Raw genomic sequence first — 25,647 nt, 5'->3', positions numbered from 1 at the left:
GATGGTTGACAAAGGTGGGGGGAAATGAGTGAGCTTGGTTGAGGCTTTAATGGCCCATTGACAAAGGTGGGGGGGAGTCAGGAAGCTGCTTTGTCTTTAAAACATGTTTCTCCATTTCTCATCCAGGGAAATATATTCTGCCTTTTAAATATTTTCTAAAATATTTCATTCTTCTAGGAGGGGGGTGGTGCTAAATTCCTACATCTCTTAGGGAGAACTGTTACTATAAAATCTTAATTTCTTGACAGATTTATTTTCCCTAGTGAATTATTTAACTCACATTTGTATTTCATCCAAAACATTTTGGGTTTCCTCTAGCTTTTTCTTAAATTCAGAATTATATTGTGTCAGCTAACTGGACCTGCCACGCTCACAGCTGGTTATCATCCCATTGATTGAAACCCTTGTCTAATTTCCCCTTGAAATGAACTGCTAGGAATTGAACGAAAGACTGAAAAACCAATCACAATACAGGGAAATTATCTTGGTATCTAGAAGAGATCTAGAAGAAATAACGGCAAGCTGCTTTTTAAAAACATGAAATCTGGGAATAGCCTATCTCATTGCCATCTCCCCCTCTGAAACACCTTTTATAGCATTGAAGCGACTTGGTCTCCACACCCCTATAGACGTTCGTAAAAAGCCAATACAAACAGCAATAGGACGATCAGGACTCTAGAGGGCGCTCCCGTGTAACATGCAAGAAGGGGGTCTCTCCAATAGAGAGGAAATGTATAGTATGGAAGAATCAACCAAAAAGCAAATGTTCAGTTTAAATGTGAAAAAGGAAACATAATAGATTTACCCATCTTAACTTTGCTAATACATGGAGAGGATTTCCGGCATCTGCTTATTGGGTAGACGATGCGGCCCAGATGTTTCAGCGGCCTCTGAGGTTTCCAGGGAGAGTTTCGCAAGGAGCGCAATCGGAGGCTGCGATCGAGTCCCTCCAGCCTCCCCTTCACGCGGGTGCGGCTTTGCCTGTACAAGCGCTAAAAAGAGCAACTCGAAAGCGACAGAAAACGCCAGTGGAGGGAAAGGAGAGGGAAAACAAAATCCTCCGCTGGAAGAGGGCTACTTAAAAAGCTAGGGGCTGAGGTGGGGAATGGGGAGGCTGTGATCGCAATCCGCGTCCCCTTTTTATTTCTGGCGATTCCTGCAAAGATTGTGGAAGTCTCCGAGGGGTTGAAAATGAGCTCCTCCAAGCGTGGGACTTGCGTCCTTTGGAAGAAAGAGAAACGCGAAAGAGACGATAGAGGGATGAGTTTAATTTCAGTGCTTCTTTTTAGTCTGGGAATAACAGGACTTTAAAAACTTGGATAATTTTCCTCTCATTTCTGAAGAAGCAAAAGATTCCCGGCCCCAAACTTTTATTTATTGCTACAATTAAAGGGGCAAGAAAGAAGTTTTTATCTGGAGTCCTCGATTAAGCTATGAGTAAATCCCCCCACTTTTAGTAGTCGGGGAAGCCCGTCCTCCACTTGTTCCCGTTAAGGTACTTCCGTTTTTCTTGGGGCTTTCGTGTACTTCGTCTTGAGAGGTTGTCGTGAGTAGTTTCTGATTACTTTTTTAAAAAATGATATGGAATTAATAAGTGGACCATCCTGTCCCTGCCGGTTTTCCCCTGCAGCTATCCACCCGTGACCCGCGATCTTCCAGCCATGCAGCCAGCGCAGGTCTTCTAGGTGGGAAGATTTCAGGGGAGAATTAGCGGACAGGAAAGAGTTTGCAATCAATCTTGCCCTGATGAAAGTGCCCAATACGCGCAAAGGCGCCGTGTAAACTTACACAAATTCAACGTTCCAAGTTCACCGTTCAACGGAAGGTGGATGGGTCGATTTTAACATTGACTTCTCATTAATACAGCTCAGGAAGGAAGAAGCTTCCTCTTAAGATCTGTACAAATCCTAAATGGTGGGATTAATTTGGGCTATTGAGTCAGAGTTTAAAAAATCCGGAGCCTTATTAGATGTCGATAGCAGTTGGGATTTTACTGAATTGCTTCCCTGCTTTCTGGGGTTATCCGGAGTTTTCTTAGAAACCTCAGGCTGGTTGTTTTCTGATAAGAAACCTCCCCACATCAATGAAGCAAAAGTGGGATACAGATCCCTGTTCTTGTGCCCTTCCCAGTAATTTATGTCCAAATCAGAATGAACTTGCTGGAAGGTGTCAATCAGCATGATCATCCATGCCTGATGCCTTAGATCCATCTGACAGTAACAGGACAAGAGGGCAAGGACAATAAAACCTTGCCCGAATGAAAAATGCCATTTAGCTACATGGATCTGAGGTGGTGCTAAGATGAGAAAGAATCGTTTTGTGTTGAAAAATTTAATATGTATGTTCTCCATGTTCTGATTAGCCTTTTCTCCCTGATATCTATGGAGATTCTCAATCCTTCAGGTCATGGTTGTCCCAAAGGTGCTTTTCAAAAGGCAACTGGAGTTTTTTTGGGGTTTTCTCCCTTGAAAACATTTTGCTTCTCAAGCAAGAAGCTTCTTTGGTTCTGGCTGAACTGTCGGGATAGGAAACATTTTTATCCCAGAGAAAGTTGTATTTTTTTATTACCCTGCTTCCTGAACCAGTGGTGAAATCTGAATCATTTGCTGGCTGTGCATGCATGCTGTGCGTGCACATGATGCACCAAATGTGAGGTGCACATGTGCACAGTGCATGACAAAAGAAGATATGGGATACGTAGAACTGCGCGGGGGGTGATCAGCTGTGGCGTGTGATGTGTTTTTTTACTTTTAAAAGCATTTTTTACAACCTATTAGCCGGAATAGCTTGTAACAAAAATGCTTTTAAAAGTAAAAAAAAGGCTCTGATGATCGCGTGGCTCAGCTGTGATCATCAAAGCCTTTGTTTTTTACCTTTTAAAAGCATTTTGTAAAAGAAGCGGCAAGCGGGCGACCGGGCAATTGAGTGGGCATGGGTGGGAGGGTCAGGGATTTTTGCTGCCGGTTCTCTGAACCATCCACTGCCATCACTACCGGATCAGCCGATCCAGTCCGAACCAGGAGCATTTCACCCCTGCCCTGAACCCTTCTGGCAATCTTCTTCAGTTTTACTGCAGGCAAATATTATCTCACAAAGTGAGAGTAATGAGAAGCACCAGAATTTGCCTCCTTGATCTTAAGATATGAACTTTTCCTCACTTGTTTGTTTTCAGGTAATTTAACTGTGGCAACACTTCCAGCAAGAATGGCCAGTGGAACCATAATTGTCATCCCCTCTAATGGAGTGAACATAATCCAAACAGCCCCTGGATTGCCCACGGTTGCTCTTCAGGCATCTGGAGCAATTCCATATCCTCAGTATGGAGCTCAGCAACTTGGAATTTCCAACAATGCTCCTCAACAAGTTCCACAAAAGGGTCCTTTGGAGAGATTCTTCAATGCTGAGCCCAAAGTGCTTGGGGTACACATGCGTTTCTATGTGCCTGTTTGAATCCATTAAGGTTTTAGAGCTATGTAGAGACTTGAGAGCCCCATGTTGAAGTTCTGGAACTTGGCATGGCTGTTGTCTGGTTCTGGAATATACTCCAGAAACCTTGGTTCTTCCTGGTAGTTTCATTTGTGTTTCTACAAAACATTTTGATTCGGATATGCATTCCTTTTCCCTATTCTTTAATTGAGAATGTGGAGCTCAGCCAAGGTTTCAGCCAGGTCTCTTTTTCTCCCTCCCTTCTGAGAAGTGCAATTGTTGAGAATTTCTCCAGAAGAACCTGGTCATGGATTGGCTCCAGCCCAAGCCGGCTGAAGTCACTTTCTGCTTGTGACCGTGATTAACTTCTTCCTGTAGAGGAGTCTGTAGTGAGAGGTGATATTTTTCTCTCAAAGGCCCATCATGATATTCTTATAGACCTTCTTCCTGACAAGAGCAGTCTCACTATAGGTCAAACTAGATCATAATCTGGATCTAGTCCAGATTATGGACTAGATGTCCATAAATGTCTGGTACATTGTGACAATGATGTCCCAAACTGCCCCTTCTCCCCATTTGGATTTTTCACCATAGGAAACCAGGCCTTGGATCAGCACCTGCAGTGCAAGCTTAAAAACCCCAATCCCTTTGAAGGACCTTTCAAAGATGGATAGAAATAATGTCTTTCTTGGGGTGCTAACAAACTAGCACGTTCGTCTTTCCCAGATTCAGAGAATTGGTCTTATTTTGTGTGTTTTCCTTCCATAGGCCATCCAAATCATGATTGGTTTGCTCCACATTGGCTTTGGGGCTGCCTCGATCAGCTGTTTTCTGTTTACTATTTTACCTTGTCTACAATTGGAGGTTACCCCTTTTGGGGAGGGATATTAGTAAGTATGTGCACATTTTTGTTGAGTCATGCACCATGGTAGTAATGGCTAAGGGATACCTATAAAAGTCCTGTTTGCACTGGAGCATATCTGGCTTCTCATGAGTGCCAGATTTTTCTGAATTTTTTTCTGTTGATATTTCCAGTGGACCAAAATGAATGTTTTCCTGTTTCTTTTACCATAGTTCATTTCTACTGGATCACTATGTGTAGCAGCTGTGAACTATCCAAGTCCTGGTTTGGTGAGAAATCTATGTAGCATTTTAATTTCCTTTATGCTATCTTTTTGTAAGCACTCGGGACCTTTTATTGAGACAATTCTCTTCAGATACTGTTCAGTCTTAAATCAACATTTAGGAAAGAAAAGCCACCCCACTTCCTTCTTTGCTCAACTTTTTCTTCCAACCCTCCACTGAAAGTTCTATGTCAATAGTAGAGAATGTTCAACCATTCAGAATTTGAGCCTCCCCTGGTCCCCATTTTATGACGGGCTTCTTGCCAAGTTCCCTTCCTTATGTGCCACACTGCAGGTCCTATCAGTTCCATGACAAAAATGAGAGAAGCCTGAGAGAGTCAATGACCATGATGTGGGGGCTTGTTCTACCAGAGCTTCCTTAGTTGCTGATAGTAATGGTGCTAGTCCTGAGCAAAGGGGTGTCTTCTTGATTTCTCTAGTCTTGAACCAGACCTGCTGCCTCCTCCTCCTCTTCCTTTTCCTCTTCTTCCTCCATTTTGATAGAGGTTCCTGTTTCAAAAGTGTTCCTACATAAAAGGAACATTAGGAAGCAGCTCAGCATGTTAGGAGTAAAAGTATGGAACAAGTGTGGGAATCCTCCTGGGACTCAAAGAGAGAGCTGATAGTAGCCCTCCTGGAAAGGCCTTGCTTTCTCTATCACCATCTTGATTTAAAGTGGGTTCATGGAACATAGAAATGTTTTTGTCTTGTAAGGGAACACAGTGTGGATTCAAGAGAAGAAAAATGGCCATCTTGATAGAAATTCCTTAAACATTCCTTAAACGGGAGAACTGAAAAGAGCAATTTTTAAATTTTCAGTACTCTTACTATTGGGTCCAATGGTTTCTCCATTCCCATCTCTCTGGTAGCCTCTCTGTAATGTTGTATTGCTGAAAAGAGCATTTAACATTGTTCCTGTTTCAAAAGTGTTCCTACATGAAAGAAAACTTAGGAAGCAGCTTAGCGTGTTAGGAGTAAAAGTATGCAACAAGTGTGGGAATCTTCCTGGGAATCAAAGAGAGAACTGATGGCAGGGGTGGGTTTCACTTATCTTTGCTACCGGTTCGCTCACACGTGAAGCTTCTGCACATGCGCAGATCGTATTTGATGATGTCTGGGCGGGTGGGCAGAGTCTCCCACCACCGCTGCTACTGGTTCGCCCAAACCAGGCGAACCAATAGCAACCCACCACTGGCTGATGGTAGCCCTCCTGCAAAGAGCTTGCTTTCTCTCCCCCCTTGATTTAAAATGTGTTCATGGCAGGGTGGATTTGATTTAAATCAAGTCGATTTAAATCATAATTTTTAAAGAGCAACTGTCATCTCTGTCCTGCAGCAGCTCCTCTTCTCACCTGCTGTTGACTCACTGACAATCCCAATATTGCAGAATATATAGCCTCATGCTACATAAGTAAGCTCTGTTTAATAATAATAATAACAACAGAGTTGGAAGGGACCTTGGAGGCCTTCTAGTCCAACCCCTTGCCCAGGCAGGAAACCCTACACCATCTCAGACAGATGGTTATCCAACATTTTCTTAAAAATTTTCAGTGTTGGAGCATTCATTTCATGCTGAATAAGCTAAATTATTAATGTATCTTAAATAGAAAACTTTTTAGATAGATTTTACTCCGAAAACATTTTATTGAAACAAATTTGATAAAAATAAAAAAAAACTGATTTAAATTTTTAAAAAATCAGATTTTTTTTTTAAAAAAATCATCGATTTTTATCCATCCTGGTCCATAGCAACATAGAAATGTTTTTGTCTTGTAAAGGAACACGGTGTGGATTCAAAAGAAAAATGACAATCTTGATAGAAAAATACTACATTCCTGACGGGAGAACTAAATACAGAGCAATTTTTAACTGTTCAGAATTCTCACTACTGGCTCCAAGGATTTCTCCATTTCCATCTCTCTGTAATGTATAGCTAAAAGAGCATTTACATTAACATTTAATGCTTAGAGTGCATTGTTTCCTAGAATAAACAGTGTGTGATTTCTTTAACCAAAATGTTAACAGTGAATAATCCTTACCGATTTTCCTGTCACTATTAACCACCTGGCCTTCAATGGAGGCTGACATCCAGAAACAGAAAGAAGGAATTTGACAGTGTCAGAAAAGCCCTCAAAGGAATTGTGGCAGTTGCTTTTCCACTGTGAAAAACTCTGTTGTTGCTGCTGTTTGATATCTATGATTTTAGTGGATGTTGTCTGGTTTCACCATTGGCTGGTTATGTGTTCTTAAACACACACACAGATTGAATTCTGTCACTGTTTTTACCATAGTTGGTCTAATTGTTTTTATGCTTTGCATTTAATAAGATTTATGCTGATACTGTAATTGTAATTTCTCTCTTTCTGGTGTATTGCTGTTTCAGGTGAAATCTAGTGTAGGACTGAACATCACAAGTGCTATAATGGCATTAATTGGTATCATCTTCTGTATGTGCGAGATGATCATCAGCACTATTCCTGTATATAACGCTACAATTGTAATTGTAAGTAAACGGATCTCTTCTTAAATTTTGGCTTCACGTGCAGAATCTAGAAGGAAATTATGTATGTAGTCGAGATATCCCAGACACTTTGGCTTTTGTTTGAAATCTTTCCTTAAATAAGTCTCAGTCCCAAAGGCAGGTGTTCTATTTCATTTGACTTTTTAAAATATATATTTATTTGTTAAATAAGGGCAAGCAATCTTCTGGTCATCGAGATAAAAAGTGTGTAGGAGTTTGTAGAGTTCTTCTTTCTTCAGTTTTTGTGGGTTTTTTTGGTGGGTAGGGGGATAGATTTTTTAAAAAAATGGTAAATGTGTTTTAAACATATCGTTTGTCTATGTCGCTGTAAACATTTCGTTATTTTACAGTAGGGCTTGAGTGCTCACACAAAACAAAAGAGTGCTTGACAATTCTATATAGTATAGAATACAGCTGCACATATTGAAATTGATACCAGGTTTTCCTGCCCCCTCATCCCTTCTTTGCATTTGCTACCCAATTTTAGAAAACTGAAATAGGTAAATTCTGAAGTGTGGACAATTTAGAATGATACCGATACCTGGGATACCTGGCTTGATATTTTAGCATTTTGTAAAGTGCTGTCCCTTGCTTTCTTATGAGTGTTAAATCATAAAAGTATCCCATCCAGGGTTTTTCTCCTTTCTAGCCTGATAGATGATTGGAAAGAAGTTGGGTAAAGAAAATAGATCTTGCTGCATCCTTATTGAGGAGGGGAAACAATATATCTTATGTTATGTATTAACAGTTGTACCTTTAAATATTTGAGCGGGAAATCAGCACGTTGCTGATTGGACGAAGCCTCCTGCAGAACTGTATAAAAGGAGAGGTTTTTCCCCCAGCCTGTTGCTGGGTTCACCCTATATTAAAGAGCTGTTGTCACTACCCTGGTCTCCAGCCTCGTTACTTCCCGAACTTAACATTGGCGACGAAGGTGGGATCTCGAGGCTGAGGAGAACCAGAACCGAGCTGAAGCACGATAGACCCGAACCCAGCAAATCCAGGGCAGAAAAGGCGAGATGGCCAGTTACACTCCACCCGCACCGTTCGACCCGGCTAAGGAGAAATGGGGGACGTATATGACCCGTTTCGAAAGTTTCCTAGAAGCCAACGAACTGCACGGAGTTCCCGACAACCGAAAAAGGGCTTATTTCTTAAGCCACTGCGGTCCGGAGGTCATTGACATCGCGGAAGCCCTGGCAGAGCCAACACCGTTGCAGTCGGTGTCGTGGCCAACCTTACAGACTTTGCTAAGGAACCACTTTGCCCCAACACCGTCTAAATATGTGCGGCGGTTTGAATTCGGGGAGCGAAGACAGATGGAGGGCGAGTCTATCGGTGATTACATGGCCGCCCTGAGAAGAGCGTCCAAGGACTGCGGATACCGTGATCTAGACGAGGTGCTCCTCGAGCAACTCATCCGAGGGGTCAAAGACATCCGTTCTGGCGGCGGCTGCTAGCAAAGAGCAACCTAACGCTGGCCAACGCTCTGGACGAAGCCAGAGCACATGAGATGTCATCCCAAGCGGCAGAGACGCTACAGAAGCCGGTTCCCCAAAGGCGAGCGCGAAGGCAACCCCGGTACACCAGGAGGAGGTTCAGACCGAATCCGACGGTGAGGACGAGGAAGGGGTCTGCCGCGCAGCGACAAAGGGGACCGAGATGAATGCGGAAGCTGCGGGGGTCAACACCAGCGGCAACGCTGCAAATTTAAAGATGCGATATGTCGGCGGTGTGGGAAGAAAGGGCACCTAGCTCAAGTTTGTCGAGCGGCCCAACCTTCCCGCCGAAAATTCAAATCGGCCAATCAGAGCGCGGAATCGGCAAGGCGACCCGCGATTGGCTCAAACAAAAAAGGCGCGGATTCCAACCAAACAACGGTGGTCATAGGCCGCGCCTCGACCAAAGTGGAGAAGAAGATCTTCACCAGGCCAAAAATAGAGGGAGTGCGGTGCCGGCTTGAAGTGGACACGGGATCAGCGATCACCATCATGTCCTGGGACACTTTGGCGAAGTCGCTGCCGTCCGTCGCGAAGCGCCACCTGCAAGCACAACGACTACGAGTCCACGACTACCAGGGAGATCGCATCCTGTTCGAGGGACCACCTCCGTCCGAGTCGAGTACGGCCCTCACAAGAAGACCCTGCCCATCACGATCGTCGAAGGAACTCTGCCCAGTCTGTTGGGACTAGACTGGTTTCGTGCCCTGGGCATGGGAGTGACTGGCATCTACAGAAGTGACTGCAATTTGAAAGACATTCTCTTTAACGAGTTCGAAGATGTCTTCAAGGACTGCCTGGGCAAGTACAAGGGGACCCCTATTTCATTCAACCTAGACCCCCAGGTAGCCCCCATTAGGCTTAAGGCGAGGAGAGTCCCTTTTGCCCTAAAACCAAAAATCGATAAGGAGCTGGACAAGCTCATAAATCAGGGGATTTTGGTGCCAGTCGATCACGCAAAGTGGGAGACGCCAATCGTCACCCCCATCAAACCGGACGGGTCAATTAGAATTTGCGCTGACTACAAGGCGACGCTTAACAAAGCCTTACAGAAAAGCGCGTACCCGGTTCCCGTAGTGCAACACTTATTGCACTCTTTGGGGCAAGGGCAAGTCTTTGCAAAGTTAGACTTGGCCCAAGCCTACCAACAACTGCCAGTAGACGCCCGCACAGCTGAAGCCCAAACGATTGTGACACACAGGGGGGCCTTCAAGTGCACCCGATTGCAATTTGGGGTTAGTGTGGCACCAGGGCTGTTCCAAAACCTGATGGAACGACTACTGCAAGGGCTCCCAGGGGTAGTTCCCTACTTCGATGATGTCCTAATTTCAGGGGAAAACATGGAGGAATTGGGGGAGCGTTTAAGAAAGGTCTTGAGCATTTTCCGGACAGCCGGGTTAAAAGTCAAGACAAATAAATGCCAGATAGGGGTCGAATCGGTCGATTTCTTGGGCTACCGGATAGACAAGAAAGGAATTCACCCTACTGAGAGCAAGGTTAAGGCAATTAGGAAGGCTCCAGCGCCCAAAAACAAAGCAGAGCTGCAGGCATTCCTGGGATTGGTTAATTTTTACGCGGTCTTTTTAAAGAACAAAGCAACCGTTGCGGAACCGCTGCATAGGCTCTTAGGGAAAAATACTGTTTGGTCTTGGGGAAAGTCAGAAAATAGGGCTTTTGAAGCAGTAAAGAACCTGCTCTCAAGTGATAGCCTGCTCATCCAATACCACGACTCACTACCCCTAGTGCTGGTTTGCGATGCATCCCCTTATGGGGTGGGGGCTGTACTCAGCCATAGACTTCCAAACGGCACAGAAGCCCCTATAGCGTTCTACTCTAGAACGATGTCCTCCCCAGAGAGGAACTACAGCCAATTAGACAAAGAAGCACTAGCCATTGTATCAGGGGTCAAAAAATTCCATGAGTATGTCTTTGGGCGGAATTTTGAAATCGTGACTGACCACAGACCGCTACTAGGATTACTGGCTGGCGACCGCCCAACGCCTGTGGCACTTTCGCCACGCTTGACCCGATGGACTATATTTTTAGCCGCTTATTCGTACAAGCTGCAGCATCGACCGGGAAAGGAAGTGGGGCATGCAGACGCGTTGAGCCGATGCCCACTGCCAGGGGCGACCGAAGACCCCACTCCGGGACACCCATCCTCCTTATTGACTCGTTGGACTCTGGCCCAGTCACATCAAGGAAGTGGGGCATGCAGGCGCGTTGAGCCGATGCCCACTGCCAGGGGCGACCGAAGACCCCACTCCGGGACACCCATCCTCCTTATTGACTCGTTGGACTCTGGCCCAGTCACATCGAAGGAAGTGGCTCGGGCATCATACCGACATTGTGTTAAGGACTGTACTCGGTTGGGTACAGAGAGGGTGGCCCGCTGCGCGGGCGAGCAGTTCAAAGAATTTGTTAAGAAACGAGATGAGCTCTCGGCTCAAGGGGTGCCTGTTATGGGGTGATCGTGTAATAATTCCTGTTAAGTTAAGGGCAAGGTATTGGACCTCCTCCACGAGGTCACCCAGGCATCGTAAGGATGAAGGGTTAGCTAGAAGCTATGTATGGTGGCCACTCATGGACGCAGAGATTGCTGAGAGGGTAGGGAAATGCCAAGCTTGCCAAGAGTCCAGACCGCTACCCCCAACAGCCCCTGTCAGAGAATGGGAAAAGCCCCAAGGGCCTTGGTCAAGAATCCACATTGACTTTGCTGGCCCCTTTCACGGCCAAACGTTCCTAGTGGTGGTGGACGCATATTCCAAATGGTTGGAGATCATACTCATGAAGTCCACCACGGCCGAGGCAGTAATCGCAACCCTGCGCCACCTATTCGCAACTCACGGGTTGCCGGACACTCTGGTGTCCGACAATGGGCCCCAATTCACGGCAGCCCAGTTTGAAGAGTACCTGGCAGAGGAAGGCATCCGACATGCCCTCTCTGCGCCTTTCCACCCTGCGTCGAATGGCCTTGCAGAGCGTTCCGTCCGGAGCGCTAAGGAGGCATTGTCCAGGCTCCAGCCAGGTGACTGGCAAACGAAAATAGACTTTTTCCTAGCCGTCCAGCACAGAACCCCAAGCACAGCCACTGGGAAAAGCCCAGCCGAATTGCTAATGGGACGGAAACTCCGGTGCCCACTTGACCGTTTGAACCCCCATTACACACCCGAGGGTTACAAGGGGGAACTAGAAAAGACAAGAGAACTGAGCATAGGCGACCGGGTGTGGGCCCGAAACTATGGGGACGGCCCGAGTTGGGTCGCAGGACAAGTAACAAAGATAACAGGCCCAAAATCGTACGTGGTAGAGCTACCAGACAACCGAGTGTGGCGGCGCCACATAGATCAGTTAAGGAAACGAATAACTGACCAAACCAAACCAATAGAGACAGGTAATGACCAATACCACTTTGAATCCACAGCTGACAATGACCCGGGGGAGGCGCAAGACTTAGCTGAGGTCCCAGAGTTCCAGCGACGCCATCAGGTCCCCGAAGGAAGCAGCAGGGAAAATTCCAAAATTAATCCAAGGCCGGATGGCCAAGAAAAAGAGTCGGCCAATAATCCGGAGCCCGATGGCTCAGAGAAAGAGCTGGGAGGAGAAAACAGCCCCTCCGACCAGCTCAAAACACCACCCAGAACTGAACCGCGCAGGTCAGAAAGAACTAGGAGACGCCCAGGTTATTTGCGTGACTACGTCGAAAAATAACATGTAAATAAATATGTAAATAGAGACAAAGTGTTTTCTGGGAGGGGAGGAGTGTTATGTATTAACAGTTGTACCTTTAAATATTTGAGCGGGAAATCAGCACGTTGCTGATTGGACGAAGCCTCCTGCAGAACTGTATAAAAGGAGAGGTTTTTCCCCCAGCCTGTTGCTGGGTTCACCCTATATTAAAGAGCTGTTGTCACTACCCTGGTCTCCAGCCTCGTTACTTCCCGAACTTAACATCTTAGACTGGCTGAATCTAAATCACATTGCTGCCCTTAACCCAGGGATGAAATCCAGCAGGTTCTGACAGGTTCTGGAGAACCAGTAGCAGAAATTTTGAGCAGTTCAGAGAACAGGCAAATACCACCTCTGGGCTGGCCCCAGAGTGGGGTGGGAATGAAGATTTTGCAATATCCTTCCCCTGCCACTCCCACAAAGCCACACCACGGCCACCAAGCCATGCCCACAGAACCGGTAGTAAAAATATTTGGGTTTCACCACTGCCTTAACCATATTCTGTTGATGCCAATTTCCCCATGAAATTATCTTTACCTTATCCTGCCAAATGAGTAAGATTTACACCTGATGTGAGTAAGTCATCATTAGCTCTGCTGGTATAAAGCTAGTCTTTTCCTCAGGGGTGAAATGCTCCCGGTTCGGACCGGCTCACCCGATCTGGTAGCGATGGTGGCTGGTGGTTTGGAGGACTGGTAGCAAAAATCCCTGGCCCCGCCCCCTGCCTTTCCTGAACCGCATCATCAGCAGAGGTTTTTGTTTTTTACTTTTAAAAGCAGTTTTTCTTCAGCCAAAAACTTGCCTTTAAAAGGAAAAAAAAAAGGCTTTGAGGATCCCGTGGCTCAGCTGAGATCGTCAGAGCCTTTAAAAAAATTTTTTTAACAACCTCTTCGGCCAAGAAAAGAGTCGGCCAATAATCCGGGCCCGATGGCTCAGAGAAAGAGCTGGGAGGAGAAAACAGCCCCTCCGACCAGCTCAAAACACCACCCAGAACTGAACCGCGCAGGTCAGAAAGAACTAGGAGACGCCCAGGTTATTTGCGTGACTACGTCGAAAAATAACATGTAAATAAATATGTAAATAGAGACAAAGTGTTTTCTGGGAGGGGAGGAGTGTTATGTATTAACAGTTGTACCTTTAAATATTTGAGCGGGAAATCAGCACGTTGCTGATTGGACGAAGCCTCCTGCAGAACTGTATAAAAGGAGAGGTTTTTCCCCCAGCCTGTTGCTGGGTTCACCCTATATTAAAGAGCTGTTGTCACTACCCTGGTCTCCAGCCTCGTTACTTCCCGAACTTAACAAAAATAATCCTGTTTATGTATATACTGGCTGTGGATAAAAGTAGTGACTTCAGATTTGCACAATGAATTGAAGCATTTTTTGTGTGCCTCTGCACAACTTTTATTTGGAGAGTAAATGAGATCCTTTGCAGAGGCTGTTGTGATACATTCCATGGACAGCTGAAGCAGGAACTGTTATTATTATTTTATTATTTATTTATTTGTCAAACACGTATAAGATAACAGATAAAAGTATAAACATGATTATGAATACAGGATAAGGATACAAATTACGGGACCGCCTACTGCCACAAAGAAGCCTCCCACCGACCTGTGCGCTCCCACAGGGAGGGCCTCTTTGGGGTGCCGTCGGTGAAACAATGTCGACTGGCGACCCCAGGGGTAGGGCCTTCTCTGTGGGGGCTCCTGCCCTCTGGAACGAGCTGCCTCCGGGGCTTCGCTAACTCCCCGACCTTCGGACTTTCCGTCGTGAGTTGAAGATCTTTTATTCCATCGAGCTGGGCTAGCCTGATTAAGTAATTTTAAATGGGGTTTTAGTTTTTGTATTAGTTAGTTTTTTAATATTTTGGCCATTATTTATATAAATTTTTAGTCTGTTTTTTAATGTGTATTTATTGTATCTTTTAAATTGGCTGTCAACCGCCTTGAGTCCTTTGGGAGAAGGGCGGTATACAAATGCAATAAATAAATATGTAAATAGAGACAAAGTGTTTTCTGGGAGGGGAGGAGTGTTATGTATTAACAGTTGTACCTTTAAATATTTGAGCGGGAAATCAGCACGTTGCTGATTGGACGAAGCCTCCTGCAGAACTGTATAAAAGGAGAGGTTTTTCCCCCAGCCTGTTGCTGGGTTCACCCTATATTAAAGAGCTGTTGTCACTACCCTGGTCTCCAGCCTCGTTACTTCCCGAACTTAACAAAAATAATCCTGTTTATGTATATACTGGCTGTGGATAAAAGTAGTGACTTCAGATTTGCACAATGAATTGAAGCATTTTTTGTGTGCCTCTGCACAACTTTTATTTGGAGAGTAAATGAGATCCTTTGCAGAGGCTGTTGTGATACATTCGATGGACAGCTGAAGCAGGAACTGTTATTATTATTTTATTATTTTATTATTATTATTATTATTATTATTTATTTGTCAAACACGTATAAGATAACAGATAAAAGTATAAACATGATTATGAATACAGGATAAGGATACAAATTACGGGACCGCCTACTGCCACAAAGAAGCCTCCCACCGACCTGTGCGCTCCCACAGGAGCTTGTAGAAAACCTCCTTTAAGAAGTTCTGGGCTGCGATAAGGCATTTACCTAATTAACTGCTCAGTTCCGGCTGGGGAATCCATGCATCAGCTAACAACTGCCTGCCTGGAATCCATCTGCTCAGTCAGCAACTGCTTTGCTGGCTGAGGAACTCTGGGAATTGAAGTCCACAAACCTTAAAGTTACTAAGGTTGGAGACCCCTGATCTAAAAAATATAAATAAAATAAAATAATAAAATAAAATATTTGTGCAGCTTTCTGAGATTTGGTGTGTTTCTGTAGTGTTTCACTCTAATTACACAAACACACAAAATCTCACAAAGCTGTATGTGGCATTTTGTGTGTGTGAGTCAGTTGTGTTGTGTTGTGTGGTGTGTGTGTGTGTAAAGTGTGAAAGTTGGTTTTTGAGCTTTTTGTCACTTTATGAGGTTCCTGCTTGTTGCAGGGGCCATTTTGGATGAAGTACAGCTGCTTTTACATTGTGTGTGAGTCAGTTGTGTTGTGTTGTGTGTGTGTAAAGTGTGAAAGTTGGTTTTTTGGTACCTCTTACTGTTTTGTATACTTTATTTATTATTTTTATTATTTATTGTTATTGGCCACACCCACCCAGTCATCTGACCACCAAGCCACGCCCACCAATTAAGCCACACCCAGAGAACCGGTAGGGAAAATTTTTAGATTTCACCCCTGCTTTTCCTCCTCCTCATCCAAAAACAGCCTCAAGGTATATAAAATCTATTTTCTTCCCAATCAGCTGGGAATTGGGAGGCAGAGAATAGATGGGGGTGGAGCCAGTCAGAATTTTTACTACCGATTCTCCAAACTACTCAAAATTTCTGCTAACGGTTCTCCAGAACTGGTCAGAATGTGCTGAAACCCACCTCTGGTTGATTTCCATTTTAAAAAAGGCTCCTTAAGGACTGTATAAATTAGAACCATAGAATCATAGACTCAGAGGTTGGAAGGCCTTCTACTCCAGGGGCCTCCAACACCCAGCTCATGGATCGGCACCGATCCTCAGCATGTCAGCAACCAGGCCACACAAACAAATTGAAGTCCCATCCACAGTATGCAGGCAGCATGCAAAACCACCCGCAGTCCAGTCCGCGGAAAAAGCTTTCTCTATGGAACAGGTCCCTGGTGGCCAAAAGGTTGGGAGCCACTCTTCTAGTTCAATCCCCTGCCCAAGGCAAGGAGACCATATGCGGCTGACTGTTGGGGGCGAGTCACTGGCCCCGATGGGAAGGGTGCGCAACTTGGGTGTGCTCCTGGATGGACGGTTGTCCTTTGAAGACCATCTGACAACCGTCTCCAGGAGAGCTTTTTATCAGGTTCGCCTGATCCGCCAGTTGCGCCCCTTCCTGGACCGGGATGCCCTATGCACGGTCACTCATGCTCTCGTTACTTCTCGCTTGGACTATTGCAATGCACTCTACATGGGGCTCCCCTTGAAGAGTACCCGGAGACTCCAGTTAGTCCAGAATGCGGCTGCGCGGGTTATTGAGGGAGCAGTTCGAAGCTCCCATGTAACACCTATCCTGCGCAGACTGCACTGGCTACCTGTTATCTTCCGGGTGCGCTTCAAGGTATTGGTTACTACCTTTGAAGCAGTCCATGGCTTAGGACCGGGATACTTACGGGCCCGTCTACTGCCGTCCTCTATCTCCCAACGACTGGTGCGTTCTCACAGGGAGGGACTCCTCAGGGTGCCGTCAGCCAAACAATGTCGACTGGCCCCCACTGCAGCACAAATATGACAGTAGTAAAAGTCTAGCTAGTCTTCATTTCACCCTAGTCCACAAAAACTGGATTTGGAAATCTGAAACAAAATTCAGAAATGGATATGCTGTGGCATGCAAGCAAGTGGAATTATGAAAATAGGTTGACTTCAGTGGTGGGTTTCAAATTTTTTACTACCAGTTCTGTGGGTGTGGCTTGGTGGGTGTGATGTGGCTTGGTGGGTGTGATGTGGCTTGGTGGGTGTGATGTGGCTTGGTGGGTGTGATGTGGCTTGGTGGGTGTGATGTGGCTTGGTGGGTGTGATGTGGCTTGGTGGGTGTGATGTGGCTTGGTGGGTGTGATGTGGCTTGGTGGGTGTGATGTGGCTTGGTGGGTGTGATGTGGCTTGGTGGGTGTGATGTGGCTTGGTGGGCGTGGCTTAGTGGACGTGGCCTCAACAACTCTCTAAAAGGATGGAATGACCAGCTGTCTGCAAGGATTATAAATCCTTCCATTCCCCAGTCAGAGCTGAATAAGTTTCTTGGATGAAAAACTAAATGTCTTCACAGGAAAACAAGAAAGTCCAATTGTCCCTTGAGAAAGCACCTTTTGAACAACCATGACCTGGATGACTGAGAATCTCCCTAGACACTCTCTTCCATTACTTTCCTCTTCATAGAGGAAAACAGATCCTCTATGTTTCCTATTGGAGGGCAAGCAAATTACATCTATCTATCTATCTATCTATCTATCTATCTATCTATCTATCTATCTATCTATCTATCTATCTATCATCTATTTATTTTGTCAAGCATATATCAGATAACAGATAACAGTATAAACATAATTTTAAATACATGAAAAGGATACGAATAAAAAGGGACATTAAGACAGGGACTGTAGGCACATTGGTGCACTTATGCACGTCCCTTACAGACCTCTTAGGAATGGAGTGAGGTCGATAGTAGACAGTCTAAGGTTAAAATTTTGGGGGTTTGGGGAAGAAACTACAGAGTCAGGTAGTGCATTCCAGGCATTGACAACTGTGTTACTGAAGTCGTATTTTCTGCAGTCTAGTTTGGAACGGTTTACCTTAGGTTTGTATCTGTTATTTGCTCGTATATTGTTGTGGTTGAAGCTGAAGTAGTCATTGACAGGTAGGATATTGTAACAGATAATTTTATGTACTATGCTTAGGTCACAGAAGGTGACATAGTTCTAAGTTGTCTAAGCCCAAAATTTCAAGTCTGGTGGCATAAGGTATTCTGTTGGGAGCAGAGAAGTGGAGGACTCTTCTCGTGAAATATTTCTGGACTCTCTTAATTGTATTAATGTCTGATATGCAGTGCGGGTTCCAGACAGATGAGCTGTATTTGAGAATTGGTCTAGCAAATGTTTTGTATTCTCTAGTTAGTAGTACAATATTACCAGAGAAGAAGCTACGCAAGATTAGGTTAACAACTCTTAGTGCCTTTTTGGCAATGTTGTTACAGTGGGCTCTGGCATTTACATCTTTAGAGATGAGTACTCCAAGGTCCTTGACAGAGTGCAGGTCATCTACAAGATCATTTACTTTGACAGTGAGGTGGGCAGTATCTACAGTTGATAAATAAGTAAAATAAATCTATTTGTAGTATGGTTTAATCTCTCTACCCTTAACCTGGCAGAAACGGTGGCTTCATCTTGTGTGTTTCAGATCTTCTGCCTTGCAAGATACATTTAATCGTGGCATGAGCTATCTTCCTCTTTTCAGAAGATTAGTAGTGCTTGGGCTATTAGTACGTAATATCTTTTCATATGCATCTTTATTTTGCCTTACATTTAATTTGAGAGATGCCCAAACTGAGAGTGTTGTGGCACCCTGAGTGATGGATGTTTTCCTTATTGACTGATGATATGCTGAAAATGGATGGCAGCAAAGTCAGAGGAGAAAACCAGTCTGTAACAGGTGGGATTTTTAGAAGCCAGGGCAATAGCATTCAAGAGTAAATCAGAACAGGGGCAACAATGGGCAGGAAAGGGACTGGCAATAAGAATTAGATATTTGATGCCTTTATTATTTACGGAGTTGACTCAAGGATAAATTATGCATACCAGTTTATTAGATTCAGGAGATACCACACATTGAAACAGAGCTCTTCCAAAGCAACAGCTGCAAATCAGAATTTATCTGAATGATTGTAAGTGGTTCTGGGGCAGTGGTCACCAATTGGTGGTCTGTGGACCACTGGTGGTCCGAGAGAAAATTTTGGTGGTCCGCAGAAAAATTATTTGCATTTTTTATATTGCACTAAATCAGGGGTCCTCAAACTATGGTCCCTGGGCCGGATACATGCAATGAATGGTTGCAAGAGAGTCTCCCACTTTGGGGTCTTTTTGTGTGGGTCGGAGGGGGGGCAGAAATTCTAACTTGCAATCCGCTTCAGCCTCCTGGTATGGGGCTTTGGGCAAAGGCTAGAATGAAGTGCCACTGGTGGCGAAGATCCAGAGGGCCTTGTTCCAGTGGGACTGAATCATGGCCTGGAACTGGCTGGAACTGGCTGACCACCAGGTGCCGGTACCTGGCCTCTGCTTGGAAAGCCTATGCTCCTAGTCCTCATTGAGGTGCTTCTACTGAGCCCCCCTCTTGGTCAGATCCAATTTGAACTGAGCCACTGTTTGCCAACTCTTTCTTGTGGTGGCTGCTTAGTTCCAACAACTGCTTCCTGTTGGGGCCCTAAGGAGCCTGGGGAGGCAAGGAGTGGCTGGGAGGGGAGGGGTGAGTAGAGGCTGGTGAGGTGCCACTCCACGTGAGTGACATCGAGTTGGCCACGCCCACCCAGCCACGCCCACCAAGCCACGCCCACCAAGCCACGCCCACAGAACCGGTAGTAAAAATTTGAAACCCATCACTGACACGAAGGGTAGGTATAGAGGTCTGCATGCTACCACAATTGCAAAGCTAAAATTGATTTTAGAGATCCAGAAGCCATACTAAGCACAATGCCACATCTGACCAGGGGTGTCTCTTACACAGTGGTGGGATTCAAATAATTTAACAACCGGTTCTCTGCCCTAATGATCACCTCGGTGGGCGTGCCCATCGTAGGTATGGCCATGGGGTGTGACAGGGAGCACTCGGCCTCCCGCAACCCCCCGGGAGCAAAAATGGGCCACTGGGGGGGAGGGGCATTCTGCACGTCCCCATGTCCCATTTTGGGCCTAGTAGGCCTCCCTGCACTTACCCAGGAGCCAAAATGGGGCGCATGGGGACTCCTGGAAGGCTGAGTCAACCTTGAGCCGATCAAGTTTGAACTCCCAGCTGTGAGCAGTTAGCCTGCAATACTGCATTCTAACCACTGCGCCACTAGGGCTCAAACTGTCGCTTTTGGAATTAAGTAGCCAACAAGTGAATTTATTAGCCCATTAACTCGTCCGCAGTGCATACTGCCATACTGGACTCTTTATTTGGTACTTGTCTATTCATAAAACTTTTGCTTCTTTAAAAGCTTGTTTATTCGTGTCAGAAGCATCACAATTAAAATAAGGTAATATGACATAAAAAATACAAGATAAAAATATGTACAAATTCTTGCCCAGAAACTGGCAACATTGTCATGCTGCCATGAGGTCAAGTGTATAATGACCAGGACACAAAGCAGAGGTGGGTTTCAGCAGGTTCTGACCTGTTCTGGAGAACCGGTAGTAAAAATTTGAAACCCATCACTGACACGAAGGGTAGGTATAGAGGTCTGCATGCTACCACAATTGCAAAGCTAAAATTGATTTTAGAGATCCAGAAGCCATACTAAGCACAATGCCACATCTGACCAGGGGTGTCTCTTACACAGTGGTGGGATTCAAATAATTTAACAACCGGTTCTCTGCCCTAATGATCACCTCGGTGGGCGTGCCCATCGTAGGTATGGCCATGGGGTGTGACAGGGAGCACTCGGCCTCCCGCAACCCCGGGAGCAAAATGGGCCACTGGGGGAGGGGCATTCTGCACGTCCCCATGTCCCATTTTGGGCCTAGTAGGCCTCCTGCACTTACCCAGGAGCCAAAATGGGGCATGGGGACTCCTGGAAGGCTGAGTCAACCTTGAGCCGATCAAGTTTGAACTCCCAGCTGTGAGCAGTTAGCCTGCAATACTGCATTCTAACCACTGCGCCACTAGGGCTCAAACTGTCGCTTTTGGAATTAAGTAGCCAACAAGTGAATTTATTAGCCCATTAACTCGTCCGCAGTGCATACTGCCATACTGGACTCTTTATTTGGTACTTGTCTATTCATAAAACTTTTGCTTCTTTAAAAGCTTGTTTATTCGTGTCAGAAGCATCACAATTAAAATAAGGTAATATGACATAAAAATACAAGATTAAAATATGTACAAATTCTTGCCCAGAAACTGGCAACATTGTCATGCTGCCATGAGGTCAAGTGTATAATGACCAGGACACAAAGCAGAGGTGGGTTTCAGCAGGTTCTGACCTGTTCTGGAGAACCGGTAGTAAAAATTTGAAACCCATCACTGACACGAAGGGTAGGTATAGAGGTCTGCATGCTACCACAATTGCAAAGCTAAAATTGATTTTAGAGATCCAGAAGCCATACTAAGCACAATGCCACATCTGACCAGGGGTGTCTCTTACACAGTGGTGGGATTCAAATAATTTAACAACCGGTTCTCTGCCCTAATGATCACCTCGGTGGGCGTGCCCATCGTAGGTATGGCCATGGGGTGTGACAGGGAGCACTCGGCCTCCCGCAACCCCCCGGGAGCAAAATGGGCCACTGGGGATCAATAATAGCTTTAGCAGTTTTCATTGTTAAAGAATGTAAAGAAGATTGTCTATTTTTTTTCTTTATATCTGCATTCCACCCGACCTGACCTTTTGCTTGTTTCTTTACTATTATCCTGAAAAATTGGTGAGAAAAATTGGCAACTCATGTTACCCAATAAGCTTTATAACTAGCGAAGGCTTGAATTTTGATCCAACGCCCTGTGATTTATTTGCTTCTGCATATGAATAATTAGATGACATGAAGTTTTCCCAGCTTCTGTTTTGCTAGAGAGTGAATGTCATGAATATAACAAAGTTTGTGTGGTCTCTTTATAATTCAGTGATGCAGAAGTTGATGTCTCCATTTTAGAGGGCTGAGTTCTAACTATTATTATTTTAGTAGTTGACTACATTAATTTAAAGTATCTGTCACTTGATCACATTTTCTCCCAACACTACAATTTAAAAAAAAAATAACATTATTTTTAAATGTCAGACAAACAACTGAATTCATGACTACCATATACTACCTAAGATCTCCACATATAGATGTGCTAATAAAGGGGTTCTATCAGCACTACAAAGGCCTTTGAAAAAAATCAGTTGGAAACAATTGAATAACCAACCATGTACCAACATTCTGCATTGGCAAGTTTTGTGGTGAGTCAGAAAACCACGCCTGTCCCTTGTTCTGCAGAAATGACAATTGGCTTCCTTTTGTACCGATAACAAACATACTCTCAACCTTTCCGAAATGCTTTAGATTAATTTGAGAGGGAGAAGATGGGACAGAACAAAGACTGAAGGGGGTGAATATGATTGGACCTGACAAAACAGAAGAACTCTAAAAATATTGTAAGAAGCTAAATCATCATACAGAGATACCTTTCTTGGGGTCCATGGTGCTCTCTAGCTTGGTTGTTTTCTTGCAGATGTTCCATTACTCAAACTAGGTAACATCATTTGTGCAGGTTTATTATTTGGGTAGTAAAACATCTGCAGAAAAACAACCAAGCTCCGAGAGAATCAAGGTCCCCTTATTTCACCCCTGAATATTTTTCTTTATTGGTACCTGTATCAGTTCATAGCAGTGCTAGTAAAAGCCATTTCAGAAAGCAAAAAAAGAACCTCCCATGGAGGGAAATGCATTTTCTTCGGGCCTTTAAACTGTTAAAATAAGTTAATAATCTGATAGCTTTTGTGAATAAATCATGAGAATATTATTTATTTATTTATTTATTTATTTATTTATTTATTTATTTATTTATTTATTTATTTATTTATTTATTTATTTATTTATTTATTTATTTATTTATTTATTTATTTATTTATTTATTTATTTATTTATTTATTTATTTATTTATTTATTTATTTATTTATTTATTTATTTATTTATTTATTTATTTATTTATTTATTTATTTATTTATTTATTTATTTATTTATTTATTTATTTATTTATTTATTTATTTATTTATTTATTTATTTATTTATTTATTTATTTATTTATTTATTTATTTATTTATTTATTTATTTATTTATTTATTTATTTATTTATTTATTTATTTATTTATTTATTTATTTATTTATTTATTTATTTATTTATTTATTTATTTATTTATTTATTTATTTATTTATTTATTTATTTATTTATTTATTTATTTATTTATTTATTTATTTATTTATTTATTTATTTATTTATTTATTTATTTATTTATTTATTTATTTATTTATTTATTTATTTATTTATTTATTTATTTATTTATTTATTTATTTATTTATTTATTTATTTATTTATTTATTTATTTATTTATTTATTTATTTATTTATTTATTTATTTATTTATTTATTTATTTATTTATTTATTTATTTATTTATTTATTTATTTATTTATTTATTTATTTATTTATTTATTTATTTATTTATTTATTTATTTATTTATTTATTTATTTATTTATTTATTTATTTATTTATTTATTTATTTATTTATTTATTTATTTATTTATTTATTTATTTATTTATTTATTTATTTATTTATTTATTTATTTATTTATTTATTTATTTATTTATTTATTTATTTATTTATTTATTTATTTATTTATTTATTTATTTATTTATTTATTTATTTATTTATTTATTTATTTATTTATTTATTTATTTATTTATTTATTTATTTATTTATTTATTTATTTATTTATTTATTTATTTATTTATTTATTTATTTATTTATTTATTTATTTATTTATTTATTTATTTATTTATTTATTTATTTATTTATTTATTTATTTATTTATTTATTTATTTATTTATTTATTTATTTATTTATTTATTTATTTATTTATTTATTTATTTATTTATTTATTTATTTATTTATTTATTTATTTATTTATTTATTTATTTATTTATTTATTTATTTATTTATTTATTTATTTATTTATTTATTTATTTATTTATTTATTTATTTATTTATTTATTTATTTATTTATTTATTTATTTATTTATTTATTTATTTATTTATTTATTTATTTATTTATTTATTTATTTATTTATTTATTTATTTATTTATTTATTTATTTATTTATTTATTTATTTATTTATTTATTTATTTATTTATTTATTTATTTATTTATTTATTTATTTATTTATTTATTTATTTATTTATTTATTTATTTATTTATTTATTTATTTATTTATTTATTTATTTATTTATTTATTTATTTATTTATTTATTTATTTATTTATTTATTTATTTATTTATTTATTTATTTATTTATTTATTTATTTATTTATTTATTTATTTATTTATTTATTTATTTATTTATTTATTTATTTATTTATTTATTTATTTATTTATTTATTTATTTATTTATTTATTTATTTATTTATTTATTTATTTATTTATTTATTTATTTATTTATTTATTTATTTATTTATTTATTTATTTATTTATTTATTTATTTATTTATTTATTTATTTATTTATTTATTTATTTATTTATTTATTTATTTATTTATTTATTTATTTATTTATTTATTTATTTATTTATTTATTTATTTATTTATTTATTTATTTATTTATTTATTTATTTATTTATTTATTTATTTATTTATTTATTTATTTATTTATTTATTTATTTATTTATTTATTTATTTATTTATTTATTTATTTATTTATTTATTTATTTATTTATTTATTTATTTATTTATTTATTTATGCTTCCCAAGAAGGAAGAATTTGTTCTGCAAATATCAACATATTTATGAGGAAGTGTACTCCCTACAGTGGATGATAGAGGCTGTTACTCTCTTGTTTATACTCTGGATGATGTTTGTTTTTTTATGATAAATATGTGTCCAATTTATGACCATTTTTACCACTGTTGTTAAGTGAATTATTCTGGTTGTTAAGTAACTCACATGATCATTAAGTGAATCTGGTTTCCCACACTGACTTTTTAAAAGCCAGCTGGGAAGGTCAGAAATAGTAATCACCCTCCCATACATTGCTGGTTGCCAAGTGTTAAGTTCGGGAAGTAACGAGGCTGGAGACCAGGGTAGTGACAACAGCTCTTTAATATATGGTGAATCCAGCGACCTGGCTGGGGAAAATCAACCCTTTATATACTGTTTAACCGGCGGCTTCAACCAATCAGCAACGTGCTTGTTTCCCGCCTAAATATTTAAAGATACATAACACTCCTCCCCTCCCAGAAAACACTTTACCTCTATTTACATATTATTTACATGTTATTTTTCGACGTAGTCACGCAAATAACCTGGGCGTCTCCTAATTCTTTCGGACCTGCGCGGTTCAGTCCTGGGTGGTGTTTTGAGCTGGTCGGAGGGGCCTTTTTCTCCTCCCTGCTCTTTCCCTAGGCCATCGGGCCCTGGATTACTGCGGTCTCTTTTTCTTGGCCCTCCGGCCTTGGATTACGAGTTTTCCTGGTGTTTCCATCGGGAACCTGATGGCGTCGCTGGACCTCCGGGACCTCAGCTAAGTCTTGCGCCTCCCCCGGGTTATGGTCAGCTGTGAAGTCAAATAAGGAGGGGTCATTTTCTGTCTCAGCTAGCTCGGGTTGTTCAGTTATTCGTTTCCTTATCTGGTCTATGTGGCGCCTCCATACTCGGTTGTCTTGTAACTCGACTAAATATGACTTTGGACCGGTTGCTTTTATGATTTGCCCTGCGAGCCAACTTGGGCCGTCCCCATAGTTTCGGGCCCACACTCGGTCGCCTATGCCCATTCCTCTCGTTTTTTCTAGTTCCCCCTTGTAACCCTCTGGTGTGTAATGGGG

At 41.4% G+C, this 25,647-nt stretch overlaps 1 pseudogene; it reads left to right on the top strand.

Annotated features, from left to right (window-relative positions):
- Positions 1-1,531: 1,531 nt before the first annotated feature.
- On the top strand, positions 1,532-12,751 carry LOC131184052 (membrane-spanning 4-domains subfamily A member 15-like; annotated as a pseudogene).
- The last annotated feature ends 12,896 nt before the right edge of the window (positions 12,752-25,647 follow it).

Source organism: Ahaetulla prasina, chromosome 1 (assembly GCF_028640845.1).
Source record: "Ahaetulla prasina isolate Xishuangbanna chromosome 1, ASM2864084v1, whole genome shotgun sequence".
Lineage (NCBI taxonomy): Eukaryota > Metazoa > Chordata > Lepidosauria > Squamata > Colubridae > Ahaetulla > Ahaetulla prasina.
The sequence above is the reverse complement of the archived record's forward strand: the minus strand, read 5'-3'. Positions and strand labels throughout refer to the sequence as shown.